The following is a 13,280-nucleotide window of genomic DNA, read 5'->3' as shown; positions in this document are numbered from 1 at the left end:
CAATGTGAGCTAACCTGAAGACATCCAACACACCCCAGCAGTCACATTTCCAATTGATCTGTGCACATATCAGCAATACTACCACTAAAACACAGTGGAAAACAAGCCAAACATCTTCCACTGTTCGGTGCTGGAGGGTGTTTTATCTAGCAACCAAGAACAGACTTAGTCCCGTCTTTGAAACTAAAATCTGCTTTCAACTTGTTCTTTGTCTCTTGTTCAGCTCCTCCAAGACTCCTTCAGTGAAAGCAGGCTCACCATCTTCTTCATCTGCTTGGATCTCCCTGCTGCCTCTGTGGAGGCCCAAGATGGCTTGATAGGCAACAGCTAAAATTATTTTTTCATGTCCACTGTTGGCAGTTTCTGTGCTGTATCATATGTTTGGAAAGATGAACATCTTAAGTAATCCTACAGAGCATAAATTTCCACAATAACAACCACCTTATAAGTGAGGGGGCCTGTTTATCTGGCAACCTTTTTAAAAAGGCCTTGAGCCCAAAGTCATTATAAAATTATTTGCACAATGATTATCTCCTTAGAAAACATTTTGGTTGTTCTGGTAGTTGGCTGCAAGCAATACTGACTGTGGATTGGCTTATTTCTCACGAGACCTCACCTGGAGTACTGTGTTCAGTTCTGGAGTCCTCAGCACAGGAAAGACATGGATCTGTTGGAGACCAGAAGAGGGTCTCAAAGATGATCAGAGGGCTGGAGCACCTCCCATATGAGGATGGGCTGAGGGAGTTGGGGTTGTTCTGCCTGGAGAAGAGAAGGCTCTGGGAAGACCTTCTAGCAGCCTTCCAGTACTTAAAGAGCTTGGGAGGGTGTCTTTATCACAGAGCATAGTGATAGGACAAAGGGTAATGGTTTTAAGCTGAAAAAGGGGAGATTTAGATTAGATATTAGGAAGATTTTTTTTTACTTGTGAGGGTGGTGAGGCACCAGAACAAGTTGCCCAGGGAAGCTGTGGATGCCCCACCCCTGGAGGTGTTCAAGGCCAGGTTGGATGGGTCTTTGAGCAACTTGATCCAGTGGAAGTTCTCCCTGCCCACGCCAGAGGGGTTGGAACTGGATGATCTTTAATGTCCTTTTCAACCCAAACAATTCTATGATTCACAAGTAAAATGAATCATAAATAAGCAAAATTATTTCTTGTCTTCCAAGTTTAATAAACAAATACTGTCAAGAGAGCAAGAAATGGCAGAAAAATTCATAGAATGCTAAAGCCTGCTTCACATCTTGAAATATAATACAGAATGCATCTCTGAAAGGCCAGAACTCCCTACTGAGAGAAAAGTTTAAAAAAAAAATATCCACATAGGTGTACTCTGGCAACAAGATATCCCCAAGGTTGTGGGCCACTTATATTTATACATCTATTAAACAGGTATTTCTCCTAAGCTGAAAATTCCTTTCTAGTGACAAATTAGAAAGCTCTGCACAATTACATATCTCTATCTAGAAGACAGTTAAACTGCTATACGAGGAGCCAATATGTAGTTTCATACCTTTTTTCGGTGTCAGTTTAAGCAGCCTTCTCCCATATATGTACTTTCTGCTGTGTCCCCATGGGTGCAGGGCTGTGCACCACATCATGTAACTCCCTGCAGGCTGCTCCACTTTGGTTTGTTTGCCTTTTTTTACTCCTTCCCCTCTCTCCTTTTGCAAGGGATGGGGAATGTGTTACCACCTTCCTGGCTAGCCTTTAGCAATATGGCAGGGGAAACTAGCATCTCTCCTAGCAGATCTTTCTCAAGCAACCCAAGAGCTCCTGTCTCTCCAGCCAAGTCCAGGTAGAAGAGCTGTGCCAGGGACCTGGCTGCTGAGCAGAAGGCCTCCAGAATCAGGGGTTCCCACTCCAGGTTTCGCTTGGTCTGACTGCCACTTCACTGCCTGCTGCCCCTCACCTCTACTTCCTTGAGGTGCAGAGGCACAGCAACTTATTCAGGTATTACATACCTTAAAACGGAATTTACACTCTTGCTGGAGAGACTCTTAGAGAATTCAATGGAAAAGTAGAGTTTCACTGCAGAAACAACCCACAGATGAAAATTGTCTGGCTAGATGGAGAGCATGAACTGCCAGCCACCGATGGATGTACACTAATCAATGCTTTGGCATGAGCAAATACATCCATTATTTGCATAGGTGCAATCTATACCTCCTTGACATTAGAATAAGCTCTGTCAGACAAACATGAGCTCAAATGAGATCAGGCTAAATACCCCCTGTGGGTTTAGTAAATAGGAGAAGAACAGACACTCCCTTTCTTAATCCTCTAAAATCTCATGTATAAAATATAAGCTTTAATTAAAAAAAAATCAAGGAAAACAAACTATTATTTGACATTTTTAAAAGGCCTAATTACTAAATGTGGCCTGCAGTTTAAGTACGATTGTTCTGGGTGGTCTGCAAAGCACTAAGCTTGCTATGCAGAAAGGATTATTTTAAGAACAAATCAGTGGGTTACCAGAGTGTCAGAAAAGATGAATTCACACTAGAAAAACACTTTGCGAAGTCACTAACAGAATGCAAATATTGAAAAAATGAATAACAGTTACACTTAGCTATTTATTTTCGTTTCTTAAGCCAAATTCATAATTCCTTTTTATATATTTTGAGGATAAATATTAAGATTAATATATCATCAACATTCTGAAAGCTTAGTCTCTGGGACACAAGGTCATTGAGAAGCAAAGATCTACAATCACTAAACACAGCAGTAATAAAAGCCAAGAATTCAATGAGTCACTTTGATGTGCAGGACTCAGCTTATTCTCTGCGCTAGTGTCCCCAGAAGTGTGAAAGACTCTTACCAAGACTGCTCAGACTGGGCTTACTTTCTGCACTAGTGAGTGCATACATAGACCAACTCAATGAGGCTGGGTGAAAAAAAGAAATAATAAAAAAAAAATCCTTTTAGAGGGATTTTTCTACATCCTTTCCATTGGAATGCAGCAACTGCAGCTCTTGATAAGGCTTCCTCTCCCAAAACTACACTGCATATTTTGTATCTTTCATCAGAGCTGTGGCACAGTTCCCAATAACAGCAATTGGGTACTCCTACCTGGAAACACAGTTCACAAGTTTTAGTCAGGTAAGACACTTCTGGAGGCACACACCCTTTAAAAGCTGTACAAGTGAATACACCAGATACACAAGAGTGATTTGCCATACCAGAAGTGTTCCTTTAGTCTGTAGCTTTCAGAATGCTTTGCAAAGCAGGTATGTGTTGGTCTGTCTGTACTGAAAGGAAATAAACACAGAAAAGAGCAAGCCTGTGCAAGATGACAAAATAAAAAACCATATTTTGCAGCCTAGAGTCAGGCTTACATTAAACAATGTCTACTGCCTTTTAAAACAATGCCCACTTCTAACACAGCTAGTGCCTCAGGCGACATCCCTCATAGCTACAGACCAAAGGTAAGTTCTAGTGCAATTCCAGTGCAGAGATGCATGTCCACTATGCCAAGGTCCAGATTACACCTACAATAGCCAAAAGTCCCTGTATAAGCTGGTTGCCCCTGGAAGCAGTAAAAGTTTTCAGTGAGACATAACTTTCAACAATTAAAACAAAATTGTTCTGCTGACCTGGAAGAAAAAAATCCCAAGTCCTGCACCCAATGCAAGTCATCCAGCCCAAACCAATAAACTGGCACACAAGCTGCAGATGTGATTGAAACAGAAAATCAGGCTGCCTCTCACAGATGGTTCTAAATAGCTGCAAGGAAGAGACAAGCATGATGGTCTCTTGTTGGTTACTGACATCTGTGTATATCTTCATGAAGGACTACTCTCCCAAAACATATGCCAGATAAATAACCGTTTACTAGAACTGCCATCAATAATAATATCTGTAAGTCCCTCTATAACCAAGTAAATAATCATTGACAAACCATGAATCAATTACAGCCACTAAGTGTTATGTATATAAGAGATACTAACCGTCCTCAGGTGCCAGGGGTGAGTCATTTTGGGTGGAGGAAGGGGAGGGGAAGAGGAGAAACAGTGTAAGGTCTTCTTAAATTATCCTTGTTTTCAGTACAGCGCATCAGACTGATAGGCAAATACTGCAAGCCCACCAGTGGATACTGGATCCATCCCATTCATCTAGGAACTGCCACATAAGAGGCACTACAAGATCACCTCATCTCGATAAGGACACAAGAGTGATTGAATATTAACCACATCAACCACCACAGCTTGTCCAAATACAAACACACCTAAATCTAAGCCTACACCCAGTCTTTCTATTTCTTTCAATAGAGGTCAGTGGAAAAATAGATACATCCTCCCTGGTGTCTAATGGAAAAAAAACCCACAACCCTGCTGAGAAAACTTTGTCCTAACACAAACTGATCTATGATGCAGCCTTCTTCTCAAGAAAAGCCTTTGTATTTGTACAAAGTAGTTCTCAGATTCCCACAGTGACAGAGGAAAGAAGTCAGTCAGGACTGAACGCCTCAGTGTGCTGAAATGAGCCAGAACAGCAATATAGAAAACCAATTCCTTGAGAGCTGTGCAATGCCAAGAAAAAACTAAAAACCCCACACTACGTAATTATGAGATTTGAAATTTAATAATATTTGGGCACAGCATACATGCGTTGAACTAGCCTAAGAACAAATTATTTTAAGAATGGCAAAGCTGCCACTCTAGATGTCATCTGGACAAATGGATATAATGCTGTGGAGCAGAACCAGATGCCTGGCAATTCCCAAGTGATTAATATACATTCACTTGTGTATGAAAACCCAGAATATACAAGGCAAGTGCACACTATAACACTTTTCAGTGATGGAAAATTTGCCTTGGAACTGCAGAGCCTCTTTTCCACTTCCTCACAAATTATTCAAGTTAACCTTAAACAGCACCTCAGCATCTGCTTGGAAATCCGCCACCAGAATATAATATAATGGTCAAGTGCTGAACATTACTTGTTTTATTGCTGACTACATTAAACAGGGTGCAGTCACAACTGTCACATTCATCGACTCGTCATAAATGTTGCATGTTACTCATCAGCAACATATACAGTGTGATAAAAAAAGTCATCACGGAGCAAGAGTGAAATGCTCTAGCAGAAAAACATATTTCATATCAAACTTTTCAGGAAACAGAGTTGATGGCTCAGGTAATGAAACAGCCTGCCACAAGCAATTGACTTGTGTAAGTATTATTAAACAGTGTTGTGAGTGACCAATCAATCTATCCTTACACAAGAAATCTTACCCTCTATGAGTATCCTGCACGTCATGACCAAGCAAGGTATTTGCCCAGATTGAAGCCAAATGGATGGCAGGATTCTTATGTTGCTATTATTAAATACATATCTATTATAAATACACATTAAATAAATATACACCTATATTTATTTAAATATATAAACTATAAATACATTAAATACGTATGCATGTGTAAATGTATACAGCCACACATACCACACACCAGCCTAACTAAAACACAGGCAACTCTTTCATTTCTACAATCACAAGATCAATAAACAGCTTTATACAACTTGGAACAGGGTGCTGCTTGCCCACTACAGAGATCTGGTGTTCCTGTGACTAATCCCAGGCTGCATGTTTTCCATAAGGGAATACATAGAGAGGCAAAATGTAAGGTTAATGCTAAGAATAACATGTTGAGGAAGTTGATAAATTTTAAATGGGAGGCCAGACCCATAGTCCTACAAAATGCAGCAACTGAACTCTGTTTTTCAGCAATCAAATCCAAGTCTGGTGTGGGAAAGTACAGTCAGTATATGCAAAGAAATGCAGCAAATAAGTGTCAGTGCACTTATGCATATCTTCAGTCAAACAAAGTGGAAAAAAAATCACATTGCTGCCTTGGTCCTTCAGACATTAGATCATTTTTAAGTAAAGCAGAATATATACAACTGAGATACAAGGCATCTAATTATGGCTATACTATAGCCAGCTAAAAATTGTTAAAGCTATTTTGCTATAATGCAGAGGGATTTACAACGTCCCCTCACCCTTTAGAAACCACATAATATGAATCATGAAGGTCACAGTTCAATATTTTCAACTATAGACTGGAATTGACCACTGAAGTTGCTGAACATCCACTTGAAGATAAAATTAATGCCTGCATCAGAGTTGGCAGGACAACAATAACGCACAGAACCGAGCATACTGGCACACGTGAATGAAGGAAACCAGCCAGCACAGGACACCTTTAGAGCGTGGGACTCATGGATACCAGCAGGCTGTGCACTTGGTTGGAGGAAAACCACACAGGAGTGGTGGCGAGCCCTGAGAAGCAGCAGCCAGAGGCTGTACCACCTACCTACCGGGAAACAGACTGCGTAGGAGAAAGAAGATGACATGTATTTCTCCCTATTGCCTTCTGCTGGTGCTACGAACTGCTGCATCAGACCTGCTCAACACAAGCCCTGCAGAACAGAACAGCTCTTCCCAGGCCCACCAGAAGCTATCTTTTCCTGAGTGAGCACCAGAACACAATAGTGGCTGGTCAAGGCTAGAGTTTTTCTGGGAGTCTCAGTCTCTAAGCACTGATGGTATCACAGGGAAGCTACCAAAAACTGGGGTGAGTGAGGAAGCAAAACACACAAAGGACCATACTTAAGAGGATGTACTATTTATAATTACGAGCTACCGTCCCTGCCCCCCCGCCACTTGTATTTAAAGAGAGATTCTCTAAATAGTTCAGCAACACTAGAGAGAAATAGGAGCTCCGACATGTACAGAAAAGACACCACTACTGACAGAACAGGATCCAGCATGGTCAGATACATACAGGGAGTAAGTATTGTGGACAAGGAGAGACAGCACAGACAGCGTTCATACATAGCCTTAGAACTCACTGGTTGAAGGTAGTTTTCCCTCCTTTCACTGAAGCAATTATATTTATCCACTGTCATGACATTTACCAAATAAAGTAGGATTTATCTTTCTCACTTTACTTAGCCTTCTCCAAATACCAGGTATGTATCTCTCACACTAAGTGAATACTGAGAGCCCTTTAAAAGAAAGCTGAAGGAGAAAGTCAAGTCCACCACTGCAGTACAACTTTGGTTCACTCTCTTTCCTCCACACTAGAATTCAAAAATAAGTTCAAGAAGCCAGATGTGCAGCTGACGTTAGGAGACACTGATGACGTGATAAGAGAGCTCTGTTGTCACAGGCACTATCATTTCCCTGAATTCCCCACCCATCCCAACCGCTACAAAGAATTGTTGAAAAGTCAAAAACTCCCTTCCTCAAAACCTACAAAATTCCTTTAGAAAAGAACTACTAAGAAATCATGTGTTTACCTATTGTGCTGAAAGCCACAGCACCTGGGTCTTGTAGACACCCAGGTCTGCACAAACATGGACTTACAGAGCAGTTTTCAGGAGAAAACAGACCCTTCTTTCACCCAGAGCTCATCAGGACTGCTGGATCTCTGCAAGTCATTTTGAAACACAGGCCTTTCCACCTGGACTTAATTGGGCTCATTGAGAGAACTGAGAGCAAACAAATTCAACAAGACTGTATTCTGTTGGAATATTTTAGTCCCTGGGAATTGTCGAAATCATAAAATGATGGACTACTTGAATCATAAAAGCAAACTATACTAAGATGGTGTGGGATATTAACTACTTCAGTGAATTATTTCTTTTATATTGGATGAAGCATAATGGGAAGGGGAAGTTGCATACAACAGTGTTTACAGCTTATTTTTTTTCTCTCCATGCAGCCAAGCCTACTTATATGCTGTGGTTTCTAACTTGCAAGATGCTTTCCTTTGCTTGCATAACACTGGCATAATCATGAAATATTAAGTTCTGCCTTTTTCTATATTATTGTTATCCTAACTGGCTGATTTTCATTCTCCCTCTATTTTCCTTTTCTGCTACTAGTTCTGGAGTTATAGAAAGTAAGTTTCCTCTAATTTCAAGGAAACTTTTCTAAAACATTTAGTATTTGCTTTTCTTTTTGGACAACACCATCTGCTCAATCTCCACAAATTCCACATTGCTTGAATATTTGCTCTTTCCCATCAATTTTTAAAGTTGGAAGGTGAAAAGAGTCCATGTAATAAAGTGCTATTTAACAGCAAAAACAAACAAACAAGCCCAAAGAAACCCAGACAGGTCCTTCTTCCTTCATATCTTCTGCATTAGCAGAGGACCAAGAACTTCACTTCACTGATGCTTTTCCTTGTTTTCTCGATACCCATGCCCCTACTTAGATACCAAATTGCAGCCCAGGGAACAGCTTGACAGAAGGAGAGCATCATACCTGGAATCAATAGCCCCTCGTTTTAGGGTGGGGGTGGGGGGTGGGTGGTGGGTGGGCAGGATAGCCACCTACACCTGGCAGGTTACCAGCTGTTCCAGGCCTTAAGACACTGGGAACTCCTGCTACACATCATGGTAAAAACTACGGTCAGCTGAGCCCCTAGAGCCCCTACTAAACATCTCTAGCAGGAAGAGAAGGCTCAGTGGAGACCTTACAGCAGCCTTTCAGTACTTAGAGGGGGCCTAGAGGAAAAATAGAGAGAGACTCTTTATCAAGGATTGTAGTGCTGGCATGAGAGGTTATGGTTTTGAGCTGAAAGATGGGAGATTCAGATTAGATATTAGGAAGAATTTTTTACTATGAGGGTGGTGACACACTGGAACAAGTTGCCCAGAGAAGCTGTGGTTGCCCCATCCCTGGAGGGTGTTCAAGACCAGCCTGGATGAGGCTTTGAGCAACCTGATCTAGTGGAAGGTGTCTCTGCCCATGGCAGTGGGGTGGAACTAGATGATCCTTAAGGTCCTTTTCAGCCCAAACCATTCTATGATTAAGTATTGAATTAAGATTCCCCATGTCAATGAACGCAGGAGTGATCTCTGCAATGTTAAGTAGTATTTCTAAAAAAAATAATTAAAATCAGCAAAATCATGAGCAAATCTGTCTCTGATATGCTACGGTAACACTCACACATCTCCTGCAAGGGACTGAGCAGGATCCTGTCCTCTCTTGGCTTTACTGCCCCAAAAGGGTCTCCTCCAGATCAAATGCTAGCTATGCTCTGAGTCAAACTCTTATCAAATTTCAGATGGTGAAAGCAAGCTGAAAGCACAGACCTGTTCTGCTGCCTACCACAGCTCTTCAACAAGGGCTGCAGTCCCTCTGACAAGAGGCCCTACCCATGTGACAGCAAGGGCTTCTTGAGGATATGATGACATACACCTAAACACTGTTTTTCAGGATGTAAAACATGTGCAGACATTTCAGTGTTCTGGAAGGTTTCGGTCACATGTATTTTAAGAAATAAATCTATAAATCTAATAAAAACTGATCATTTTTACTATTATTAACACTGAATATATTTTTTTAAATTGTTATCACATTTTATTAGTTCCTACCAAGGTAACAGCACCTATTCTATATTAAACCACAAGTGACTGCTCTCTGGAGCAGAAGTTTAGTATTGCCTCACTCCATGCTGATGTCCACTCTATGGTATTCGCGTTGCCTCTTCAAGACCTGGTATCTACCAGTGGTTTGAAATAATCCCTTTAAAAAATCTCTTGCCATTAGTCTTGCAACAATACTCACCAGTCAGGTTGCATTTCTGTAACTACTTTAAGAGTAAGCATTATTTCCACCAAGTACTACTAACTCCCAAGGTGCAGAACTTCTGGAACACATTTATTTCAGTCATACCACTTCAATCCACAGCTGTCCCTGACTGTGTGCCTGTATCTACTGGAGAGGAAAATGGAGAGCTGCTGCCATCTTTTAATGAACTGCTGTCATCTTCTTTGGTACAGCTGGAGATTTCAGGTGTCCCATGCCTTCCACTTCTTAAGATTGTTCATTTGTGAAAGTTTTAATATTAACTCATGTGCTATGAATTCTAAACTCCATATTGAATTTCATTTCAAGATGCAGGTTTCTGTAAAAAATATTATATATATATGTATATATAAATTTTATATATATATATAATTATATATATTCTATATATATATAGAATATATAAATTATATATATATTCTATATATAAATTCTATATATTTCTATAAGAAATATAAGAAATAGTAAACAGGGGAGGTCATGACTTGGTGTATATGTTGACACTAACCCAGAGCCATGCACTACTTCCAGGAGAGAAAGCTTTTCTAGGCTTCCCATTCCTCAGCATAGAATCATAGAATCACCAGGTTGGAATAGACTCACTGTATCATCGAGTCCAACCATTCCCATCAATCACTAAACCATGCCCCTCAGCGCCTCGTCCACCCATGCCTTAAACACCTCCAGGGCAGGTGACTCAACCACCTCCCTGGGCAGCCTGTTCCAGTGCCCAATGACCCTTTCTCTCCAGTCTCCTCAGCTGCACTTCCCTGAATTCAAAACATCCAGACTGAAGGAAAATGTTCAGGTTCAGTTCTAGAAAGCTCAACATAGTTTGCTGCATGAGGCTTTGCCTCCCCCTGTCCCCAGGATATCACTTGAGACATCTTGGCATTTTAACCATGTATGCAGACAAAAACCCACTGAACGTAGCTTAGGCTGTGGTTTCATAGGCAGTTCAAGTCAATATAAAGTTGCACTGATGTTGAAAGCAGACATCCGAGCCTCATGTTACTCCCATATTCCTGCCCTCGCTTGTGCTTTTGTACTACAGCCACAAGGCCATGGGATGAGTCCAGATCAGAGCACTAATCTCGCACAAAACAAATTCCTGCCTTTTTAGAGTTAGTGTTCATTTGGATTGGCAAGTTGCTGCATTCCTCGTCTAATCTGACCTTTAAAAAAAAAAGTATTTGTTAACACTTAACTCATCTCCTAAGATTTACAGCATGCTTCTCAGCCCTCTTAATGCAACAGCAGCGCTCACAATTGAGCCCTCTTTGTTTATGCTGCTATGACAATTCTGCAACACAGCCAAACGGCATCCAACACAAAGAAACAATTTGCCCTCATCCAGGTGCAGGTGCACTACAGGCACGAACTGACCCAGGGCTCTGCTGCCTGAAAAGGAGATGGCCTTCCCTTTGATGCACATCCCCCGTTTCCATCACACTGCCCAGAAGCAGTGGGGCGTCAGGTCAGCTCATGAACCCACCAGGGGAGGCAGCTGGAGTGGACAGATTCCTCTTCCCTCATTCTCCTTCTCCATGCTCCCTCACCCGTGGGAAGAGCAAACTATCACCCAATGGCATTAGCTGGATTACATCCTCTACTAAGAAAAGGAAATACAATTTCAGATTTGGCATTATTTAGGAGATTCAGAGCTGCATGTGCAACTGCACAGCCAGCAAGAGCTCTGAGACCACCACAAAGGCCTGAGCTACCTACCACCCACAGCCAGCAAAGCCAGAATTTTAAAGTAAGTAAAAATTAGAGTGAAAAATGGTCATCCATGGAAGAGTCAGAAGGTTAGCACACACATACATGTAGATACAAGAAAGCCTTAAAAATCATAGAAGTGAGTTGTTAGTGCTTCTCTACAATGAGGGAATGGTTTTCATACTGCTAGTCAACTCCCTTTGTATACAGTACAGGAAATCCTTTTCCAACATTCAGGCGCAGCTGAAAGCTAATCAAGATCTTGTAAGTTACCAGGCCTCTCACTGTTATTGAATTTCCCTCCATTTCTTATCTTGAGTAGCCATTATGATTCCAAGTATTCGAGTGAATGTCACATTCAGAAAAGATAAGGTAATAACCCATTGATACAGTACTCTCTCTCATATTTAGATTTCAGCATATCCAGCTCCCTGTTTATGTTATTAACCATAGTAGAAAAAGGGGGTTTTAAATTACCCTGTATTTCCTTCTCAGATGGTGTACAAAATCGCAATTACTCAGCAGATGTCATCCATCCCTCCTCAGCAACAGAGAGGAGATTTGTCAGGGTAATTTTGCCTGCTTTCCTTGGCAATGCCAATTTTGAGGGGGTTCACCCCAAAATGCCTCCATTAACACATCCATCATATGTCTTTGAAAGCAGAGATGAAATTACTTGTATCTTTTTAAGTTTTGAAACACAGAATTCTTTTTAGAGGCAAGGCCCTTTAGACCTCAAGGGAAGAATCTCATTCCTCCACCCTCCTCTCCCAATACCAATTTCTTCATATTAAAATAGGAATTGGATATATAAATCAATGTTCTTCTGTACAAATGCTGCAAAAATAACACAACCTGCTAAATGTGCCAACTGAAAACAAATGTTTCCCTTCACGTTCAGAACCTCTCAGAAGATGCTGAGTTTTGCCACACCAACATTATTTGATTTCCAATAAGCCAGACCAAATAACTACTCAGGAATACATTCATTAAGCCCTGTTTTGATTCAAGCCTTCCCTTAAATCCCGCTGTCTTTTCAAACAACACAAGAAATACTCAAGGTCCACCTGAGTCATTTATAATCACCAGTATAGAAAAGCAGTTCTAAAACCGGCATACCAAGAATTTCCCAAGGAAATGTGGAAGGAAACAATGTTTCCACAAACCAAGCAAAGCCCACACACAGGGACAAGCCAATCCAGCAACGTGGTTGGTAGGTCCCTTGTCCGCCACCACAAGACTCCTGCCCCCTCTCCGAGATGCAGGATGCTGCCTCCTTCTTCTCCCTTGCACGGGCTCTGAAACTCATCAGACTCCTTCCTGACCCGCTTCAACTCTACCCTGGTAGAAAACCCCATTTTCCCCTTTCTGCCTGCTTATTAAGACGCATCAGCTCTCAGGCAGAAGTGGCTGAGGGGCAGGTGGACCTTTTGGTGGTAGTGGACCAAGCATCCACCTGAGGCCACGTATTGCAAGGTGCAAGCAAGGTGCTCTGCTGGATAAGCAGCCTGAACTGGCTCAGAGTGTGGGTCAGAAGGGGCTGGGCAGGAGCACAGCAGATTAACTGCTGTTAGTAGAAGCAACTTACTACATCACCTAGAGTATATCCTTTTCATCCCAACTCTCCACTTACTTCTTTAGCAGATGAGCACTTACAGACATGGCTGTGCTCATTCAGAATATACCTGTCCCTTTCTGGGCAGGTGCCAATCAACTGCAGGGTTGGCAGAAGGGATGATCTAACCATACTTCAGATGCAACAAAGTAGGAAGTCCAGTACCTTTGTCTTAAACCACTGAGGAATGTGTGATTAAGCTGGAGGGTCAGAAAGTGAAGTTCCCAGTTTCCAGGGCTAATGTGCTGCCAGGGTGTGTAGGCTCAGCAGGCAAAACCTGAAATGTTCTATCTTATCAACAACAGAGTACCACTACCTTAAGCTCTGCCAAGATTCACACTCAAGGT

This window comes from Phaenicophaeus curvirostris, chromosome 2, assembly GCF_032191515.1.
Source record: "Phaenicophaeus curvirostris isolate KB17595 chromosome 2, BPBGC_Pcur_1.0, whole genome shotgun sequence".
Classification (NCBI taxonomy): domain Eukaryota; kingdom Metazoa; phylum Chordata; class Aves; order Cuculiformes; family Cuculidae; genus Phaenicophaeus; species Phaenicophaeus curvirostris.
Note: the sequence above shows the minus strand (reverse complement) of the source record.